We start from the raw sequence: 9071 nt of genomic DNA on the forward strand, positions 1-9071 counted from the left end.
TGGCTGAGGTCTCATTTCATAGAAAAACACATCAATTTTTGACTAAATAATTCATTATTACCAAATTCGGACACGAGCAGGGTCATCAGTTTTTTGTTTTTTTTTTTTTTTTTTCTCAATAATAATTATAATTACAATTGTCTCTCCTGCAGAGCCATAAGTAAGTTTTCTGACAAAAACACGTGATAAGAAGGTCCTTAAGAAACCCCAAAAATAAATAATATGCAATAAACAGTTCTAAGCAAACTTAAAGTCAAATATGAAATTTCAAGCTCAGTCATGAAACACAAACCATTAATTTCAGCACCAGATAGTACACAAAACAAAAACATTAATAATAAATAAAAAAGAAAAACATAGAAAAGTAACAAGAAATTAGATACGACACCGCTAAACTTGACGGTGTTAGATTCCAAACTGTTACGCAGACCCTAAGTCGAGTACATGGGTTCGTTTCAGTTTCATCAGTGATGTTAAAAGTGAATACATTTACTGGTGTGGAATATGCTTGCTGTATGTTTTGGTTTCACGATTTGGAGTCACTAACTGCACTTCCACGTAATATATCGAGGAAGCCCCAGAACTTTAGTTGCCTAGATTATTAGTCCATATATGATTAATTTGACTAAATGAGACCTAATTGAATGTAAACCCAGATAAATTTGCGAAGATAATACTTGTTTTAAGCTGTAAGAAGACGGGTGCGGACCGCGATTGGGTCGGGTTGGTCCAAGATAGAAAGCATCCTTTATTAGACAGACCCTTTATTAGTGTGGTTTAGAATTTTTTGAATTCTGTAGGCCATACAGTAAATAATTCGGCTAATAACTGAAAAAAAATTTTACGCCTTCCATATTTAAGCAAAAAAAATAATAAATGTAGTAATTAATTTTTATAAATGACCTCAGTTAACGAATACATAACTTAAATAAATATTGGTAAGAAACGTGAAAAATATTTTAATGTAATTTTCATATAGTCTTTTTTTAAGATATACTAATTAATAATCAGATAATTTCGTAGATTATTTTTATAATCTACTCAAAAAAATAATAAAAGAGTATTTTATCAGAAATTTTAAATACTTCCGCTCAGAAATGCTTTTCTAGATCAGTATACATGACCTTTATATGAAGAATTGGCTCACGTTCAAGAACTACTACTAAATAAATTGACTTACTGGTACAGTAATATTATATGTTTACCATGAGATGATCTAGCCTTTAAGTTGTAAGAGATTAACTGATCATCACACAGATTTCCGATTATAAGCACTGGTAAGTTATCACTCATTCCACATTTTGGTATAACGTAAGAATAACCATTTTTATTTTTATTATTTATGATGATCATAAAATTGATATATTAACATTAATTGGTCTAGTGGTTTATGAAATAGTGCTTCATTAATTATGTACTATTATATAAAGATGCATAGTCTGTTGGTTTGTTTGGAGTAGTCTCAGAACCACTGCACCGACACGAAAAAGTACTGAACTGTTTTAAAAATCATAATTCTAAGTGAGTACCATACGGTTAATAGTGATTTTCCCCCCTTACCATCCAGAACCGACCCCCCAATTAAGCATGAACACTGTTCCGGGAGGTGCCTTTGCCTCTAGTCGCCAGACGAGGGAAACGCCAGGCCAGGGTATGCCGTTCCTGGCCTCCATCAACCAGCAACCGGGACTCGGTCCTTTGTGCTTCGCCTCTAACGGGGACATCCCCGAAGGACGGCCTCGCCGGGACTCAGTCTTTTACCTCAGGGGGCTCGAGAATCTCCGTACTTCATCACCACGGTCCACCGTGTAACCACGGGCAAACGGCAGTTCCGTACAGAGCTGTCCCTCACCCCCTCGCTTCCGGATATTTCAGTTGCAGTATTCACAACACAAACCCCGTCACAGTGTCGAAGTCCACTGCGTAACATCGTTCCAACGATGGTCCCCACCTCGAGATGTCCAGTTACGGCAATACGGTCGCGGCGTTCCTCGTCCCACCCGAGCAATGGAATACCATGTGTTCCGACGTGTCTAACTCTCGACAGTAGGGGCAGAAGGGATCTTCAGCTCTTCTTCGTCCACACAGGTATGAACGAAAGATCCCATGACCGGTCAGGAATTGTGCCAACCAGAATCAAAATTCGCCAAACTTCCTCCCGGCCCACGGCTCAATGAGCGCGATCAAACGATGCGTCCATTTCCCTTTCGTTGATGCATCCCACCTGGCTTGTCAATCCCTCAAGACATTGTGTTGGCATCGTTCTTAGACACACTCTGATACATGCGCAGGAGCCGCCACCAGCTGCTGTAGTGGCAGCATCCCAGTCACCACCAACACCGCCACAGTGGAGACAGAGGCGTATGCCGACGCCACCTTAAGAGCCATACGGCGCTGTACTTCCTCCAACAGTCTTCTGTTACGCCCTATCGCCATAGCTATGTTCCATACTGGAACCATAAAGAAGAATTGAGCTCGCCAAATGCACGTATAGCACCCTCTTCGCGGTTCGAGGCCCTCCAACGTTCGATAGTAGAAACAACAAAACTTAACAAAATTCTTGACAATCTGCCAGCTTTCTCACTCACCGACTGGACGTGACGAGTGAATGACCGCCTATGGTTCAACCCCTCTCCAACATATTTTGCGGCCTCTCGTGATTGGACCATCGCTCCCTCAGATTATGATAACGTGTCTTATTTCAACGAAGATATAAGCATGCACAAAGTGACGAAGAAATTACGACTAATTTATGCAATTGGATAATTTATGCAATTGGCTATGCAGAGGCAAAACTAATAAAAAATTGTGTTAAAAATAACATTCATCTTACGAATAAGCTGCAATACGAAAGGAAAATAGATGGGATAATATAATAATATATGTATATAATCGGTGAATGAAGCGTTTAGTTGTTGAAAATCCATCATAAAAAAAAGAAAATGAAAACAAAATATTACTTTAATTAAAAAAAAAGCTGCTGATTTAATCAGACTTGCATTTTTTTAATTGGTTCTTTGCTTTTTTTTATGTAAAAATAATATTTTTAAAACTAGAAATTTTTGGATAATTTAACTAGGTGTACAACATGTGAAATACACCTTTTGAGTGACTAATTAATTTCATAATTTGCAATTATGTTTAAGCAATTATATAAATGGTTTATTTTTAAACACTATTTTTTCATTTTCTTTTTGTTATACTGTATATGATAGTGATACCGTAATGTACTAAAAAATGTTGTGTAGTTTTTTGAGATTTCCTGAAAATTTATACTTTTTTGGATAATGGAAAATTTTATTATTAAGTTGGTAAAATATTAAAATGTATTTACCGTATAACATTCCAATATATATCTTAAAATTTTTAATATAAAACATTTAAAAAATATTTTAAAAACATATAATTAAAACATAAATCAAAAGAGTGTTTACATGTCAGAAAATATGTCTCATTTATAAAACTAATATTTTTAAATCTTTAGAAAAAAATATGCTGATGCTGAATGCTGAATGCTGAATATAGTGTTTATAAGAATGAAAAATAGCATCAAAAAAGTTAGCAGATTGATGACAAAAAGTAAACGTTTTTCACATATTGTAAAAATAAACATATCATTTACATACACTTTACGAAATGTTAAAATTACATGTTTAAAAAAACAGAATTTAAATAAGTTTTTATTAACATACAATAAAATTTATTTCTAAATAATTATACTTATAAATCAATCTGATATCTCTTATTGAGGGTTAATGGTATTATGATAAATTCTAAAAATAATGCTGAAATTGAATTAGAACAATCGGCTTCTTTACTTAATATAGGCTATCTAATAATGGAAAGCTTATTATAATGAGTTCTCATTGTAAAATTATTCTAAGATATTTAAAGAAAAATTATTAAAAAAACTTACATTTAGATGTTAAGATTTTTTTAATTTCCAATGCAATACTAACCTGAAAATAAGAATTTTATTTACATTAGCATACATAAAAACGGCATATTTATAATAAAGTTTGCTTAAATAAAGCAGTCTAATTAATATAAAGCGGAGTCAATTTTATTGGGATAATTTTAAAAAAGTTTATTTTTTCTTTAGTTCAATTCTTTATCATTAGTTGAATATCTAGTTAACTTTTAGTTAGCCAATTATAATTTATAATTTTTAAATTAGCCAATTATAATTTTGAAAAAAAAAATTGTAAGCAATAATATAGAAATGGAAAAAATAATTAAATTAACATTTTTTTTAACAACTAAGGTACGTTGAATAACTAAGATAATAAATAAAATAACTATGAGATTTTCAACAAATAAAAAAATTAAAGAAAACATCACCAAAATATTCGAATAAAATAAAGTTTCTGTGACAAAATATTCATAAATAAATAATAGTAATATAAATATTTAAATTCGAAAATTAACTGTTAAGAAAAAAAGTTAAATGGTGACATGAAATAACATAGGTATACAGTTGTCGGCCTTTCATCCGGAGGTCTCAGGTTCGAATCCCGGTCAGGCACGGCATTTTCAAACACGCTACAAATCATTCATTTCATCCGCTGAAGCAATACCTAACGGTGAACCCGGATATTAAACAAAAAAAAAGTATGCAGAGCAATAGACGGTTACACAACAGAACAAACAATTGAATATAAAAATTTAAAAATGTCATATATGAGACACAAAGAAGACATTCCAATAACATTGGTCACATACAAGAAACAAAATCGAAATCACGAAACATAAAAACAATTCGTAATTCATAAACAACAAAACAAAACAAAATTCATATTACTAAATTAAAATAATTAATAAAAAGTATCAGCAAAACCTTATTAAGAAAAAGATGATATTCAACGCACAACCACCTTTAGATCCGATAGGTGCAGCCTCTTCAATCGTCTCCCATCTTCACTATTATAACCAAAAGGGTAATAGCCACATGGTTTTCATACGCGGTAAACTTAAGTACATATGTCAAACTTCAAACTGAGCCGAATTTGGGCTCAAATAAATTACATTTGTGGAGGCCCTTGCCGGCCTCTGTGGCGCGAGTGGTAGCGTCTCGGCCTTTCATCCGGAGGTCCCGGGTTCGAATCCCGGTCAGGCATGGCATTTTCACGCTAAAAATTATTCATCTCATCCTCTGAAGCAATACGTATCGACGGTCCCGGAGGTTAAAAAAAGAAAAGAAAAAAAGATGACATCCGTAAGTAATCGTTGATTTCCTTGTTCTTCGTAAATTATGGTGCCTCCGAAATGTTCCTCACCACTTTTTTTTAGAACATTTGGATGATGTTGATATTGCTTTTGCTTGCCGTATCCCCTAGTTAAATCCCGTAGGCCCATACTGGCTTTATATACAGGATGATTTTTAGTCCTGTTACCCAATTGTTAATGTTTGGTAAATTTTTTTCTAAGAAAGGGAAATTTTGTTTTGTGACACGAAGTTGGTAGCGCTACTCAACCGGTATAGATACGGCAGTGTGGCTTGATTCTCCTTGAGCTGTGTAAACTTTTGAGCCGTTTCCGGTCGTGTTACGAACAGAATGTCTTTTACCATAGAACAACGAGTTTTCATTCTTGAACAATATTTTGCTACGAGTGAATATCGAGTGCTACGAGTATATCGTACGCGAGTGTAAAAGAATCATTTCAAATTAAATTTGGTGGCGTTCCTTCTCCAGAAAAAATGTCAATTTCTAGGCTAGCAAACCGATTTAGAGAGACAGGTAGTGTTTGCTACAGAAAACGTAGTAGTCGACCAACTCGCTTGACAGATGATGTTTTAGAGAACGTGGAAACAAGATTGCTCAATTCTCCACGGAAAAGTTTACAAAAAGTTTCCATTCAAGTCAGTTTGAAATATTCGAGTGTTCAGAAAGGTGCTAAAAATTCAAATTGTATCCGTATCGCGTACGATTAGTCCAAGAGCTTCAGCCTCCAGATTTAAACAAGCGATTGCAGGGTCGATTTTAGGTCTCTCGAAAACGATAACGGAATCGAATTTTTAAACACAGTGTTCTTTATTGATGAAGCTTGGATCCATCTCGATCGTTATGTGAACAGTCAAAACTATCGATTTTGGGTGGTTGAAAATCCTATCGCTTTACAAGACAAATTTTTACATCCTGAAAAAATTGGTTTGTGGTGTGCGATATCTCGTCATCGTATCGTCGGACCCGTATTCTTTGAACAGACAGTAAATGGTGAAGTATACAGGAATATTGTGCGCCAATTTGAATCCCTCCTGGAACCTCAAGAACGGTATTGCAGGTTTCAGCAAGACGGCGCTACACGCCACACGTTTCGAGAAACCGTGGATTTTCTGCAAGAGTTCTTTGATGATCGAATAATAAACAAGGACTTATGGTGTCCAAGGTCCCCAGACCTCACATTTCCTGACCACTTTTTGTGGGGCTATATTAAGTCCGAGGCCTTCAAAAACAATCCTCACACTATTGATGAACTTAAAGTTAATATTTCAGACTTAATACGTATATTTCCAATGCAACTCTTCAAAAGGTTTCTCCTAATATGATAAAAAGAGTCCGTGCGTGTATAACAGCAGGGGTGGGCATTTTGAACATATTCTTTAACAATTATGTAAGTAATAGCTTTTTATTAAATCTCTTTTGTAAGTAACAAATACATTTTTTTATTCCACCTAAATTTCCCTTTTCTAAATTACATTTAAATTTGTGTAACAGGACTAAAAAATCACTCTGTATAACAGGAGTCTTTATTTAATGATGACACGGAGCTTCTTCCTAATAACCATTTCAATCCCCGAAGCTTGATATTTAATTATTTTCTCTTTTCTCTCACATGATTTTGTCATGTTAGGCGGCGGTTCAAATGAAGTCCTACGTATCGTACGTTGTCTGAATGATGGATGAGAACTCCATTTAGGCAGACTAGTGGGCAAACTTCTCTCTTCATTACGCTTAGTTATATTCTAATTCGATATATTTTTTATTGTACTGTACTTCGTTTAAACCTATATATTGTCTTCAAAAGCATCATTGGATACCTCCCTTTCACGACATTATTACACTAGAATTTATTTATACTTTTATAGTTCAAGAAACTAATTCCAATAAAGCAATATTTTAAAAATATTTAAAAAGAAATTTTAAAAATATTTAAATGTTAGATCTAAGGTTAGATTTTTATAAAATGTCTGATAATTTTTTTTTAGGATGCAATATAAACAGAATAACAGAAAGAGAGAGCTACAACTTTACTTACCATTCAATTTTGAACATATTCGTACATTATACTGTATTATCATAGGCTTAACGAATAGAGATTTTAAGACTACCCCAGTCGTTTTAAATATTTGATCATTCATGAAAGGTGGAATCTACTTGCCTCTTTCATCGTTGAGAACTGAAGATTTAATTTCAAACTTATACAATTGTTCATATGATCTATGCCAACCATCAAAAATTTATATGACCACGAAACCTGTGCGAGTAATATACACAAACTACAATAGACGATAAAAAATAATCTATTTAATTTTATAAGATATATTATTGTAATTTATTATATTTATTGTGTAAGTTCGTTACTATTTAATTTAAATCGCACATGTACAACACATCGCGTACATAGTATATTCCCATTCATTGAATATACATCCTTAAAAGTTGCAACCTTCCTCCAAACCGTTTGAAGTTGTCAATGAAGACATTATTCAGCCTTTATTAGCCAGGTCCATTAATAGCGTACACAATTAATTTGTTCGGTAACAAGAGTCATCTGGTGAAAAAGTGATTCTTTTATGTATTTTACAAAAATAAACTTACATATTTTCATTATATTTTTAATCCACTTAGCTATTAGACACGCCCAAATGTAATATTTTTAATTAACTCAACATAAACTGCGTTTCTAAAACAAATATAAATGAAAATAGTTGCTAGAAAAAAAAAATTGTTTAAATTATAAAAATAAAATAATGTACTTTTTAATTATTACTTTAACAGCTTTAAATGATTAAAAGTTTATTTATTTTATCTTATCTCCATTTATAATAAGTTATATTGCAGATCCATTCCTAATTTTTACTTCCTTGTTCGAATTAAAGGAAGTATTGTGATCGTGAAAAATTTCGGTTTTCAGATTTCAACGGAAATATCCATTTTGACCGTACCTAAATCCATATTGATTAGTTTCAGCGTGACGTCAGTACATACGTACGTATGTATCTCGCATAAATTAAAAACGATTAGCGATAGTATGGTGAAGTTTTGGATTTAGGACTGCTGTAACATCTAGTTGTGCACTTCCGCTTTTGAATGAAATCACCTCGACCATAGTGTCCAAAAAAATCCAAAATCCAAAAACACTGGATTTTTTACTTTTTTTTAACTGAAGTAATAAGCCCTGATTGAGAGCTTTTCAACGATATATCATAAGGGGTACTTATTTTCACAAGTATATGGTAACGAAATGGTACCCAAATATTGGAATCAGTCATCGCCTCAATGGGAGATTTTTCCAAAGTTTGATGAATTTAAGTTTTCAGGAATGATTCTAATCAATCCTAATGAAATTAGTAAGAAATGTAAAATTGATTACATTCCGGAAATGAGTAGTTTTTATTCCACGGTTAAAATATTGTACTCTGAATTACAATCAAAATAGTTTAAAATTATAAGACTTTAAAACAATATTTTTACAATTATTGAATTATTAAACAATTATTTTTAAAGACATTATAGAATATGGCTGTGGTGGAAGCCCCACAACATTTTGTTACGTAGATTGTATTCGATTCCAAATATGATTTTTTATTTAATTCCTTTGAGTGCATTATTTCTTATCTCCCCCCCACCCCTCGGTGACGGATACACATCTAAGCCTTTACACAGACAGCTTCATGGGCTGCCTTAGCCTCAAAGTGTCTCGTCCAGAACTAATGTTCCCCACAGGCAGACGGGACTCGATCTTTTAGTGATATGCCGTGCCTCAAATGACGGGACCCCAAGGGGTTTTTGTCCCCACCGGGATTCCAGTCTTTACGCCTTGCCTCTAGTGAGGAATCCTCGGAGGGA

The sequence above is a fragment of the Lycorma delicatula genome, chromosome 8 (genome assembly GCF_047948215.1).
Source record: "Lycorma delicatula isolate Av1 chromosome 8, ASM4794821v1, whole genome shotgun sequence".
NCBI classification, from domain to species: Eukaryota; Metazoa; Arthropoda; class Insecta; order Hemiptera; family Fulgoridae; genus Lycorma; species Lycorma delicatula.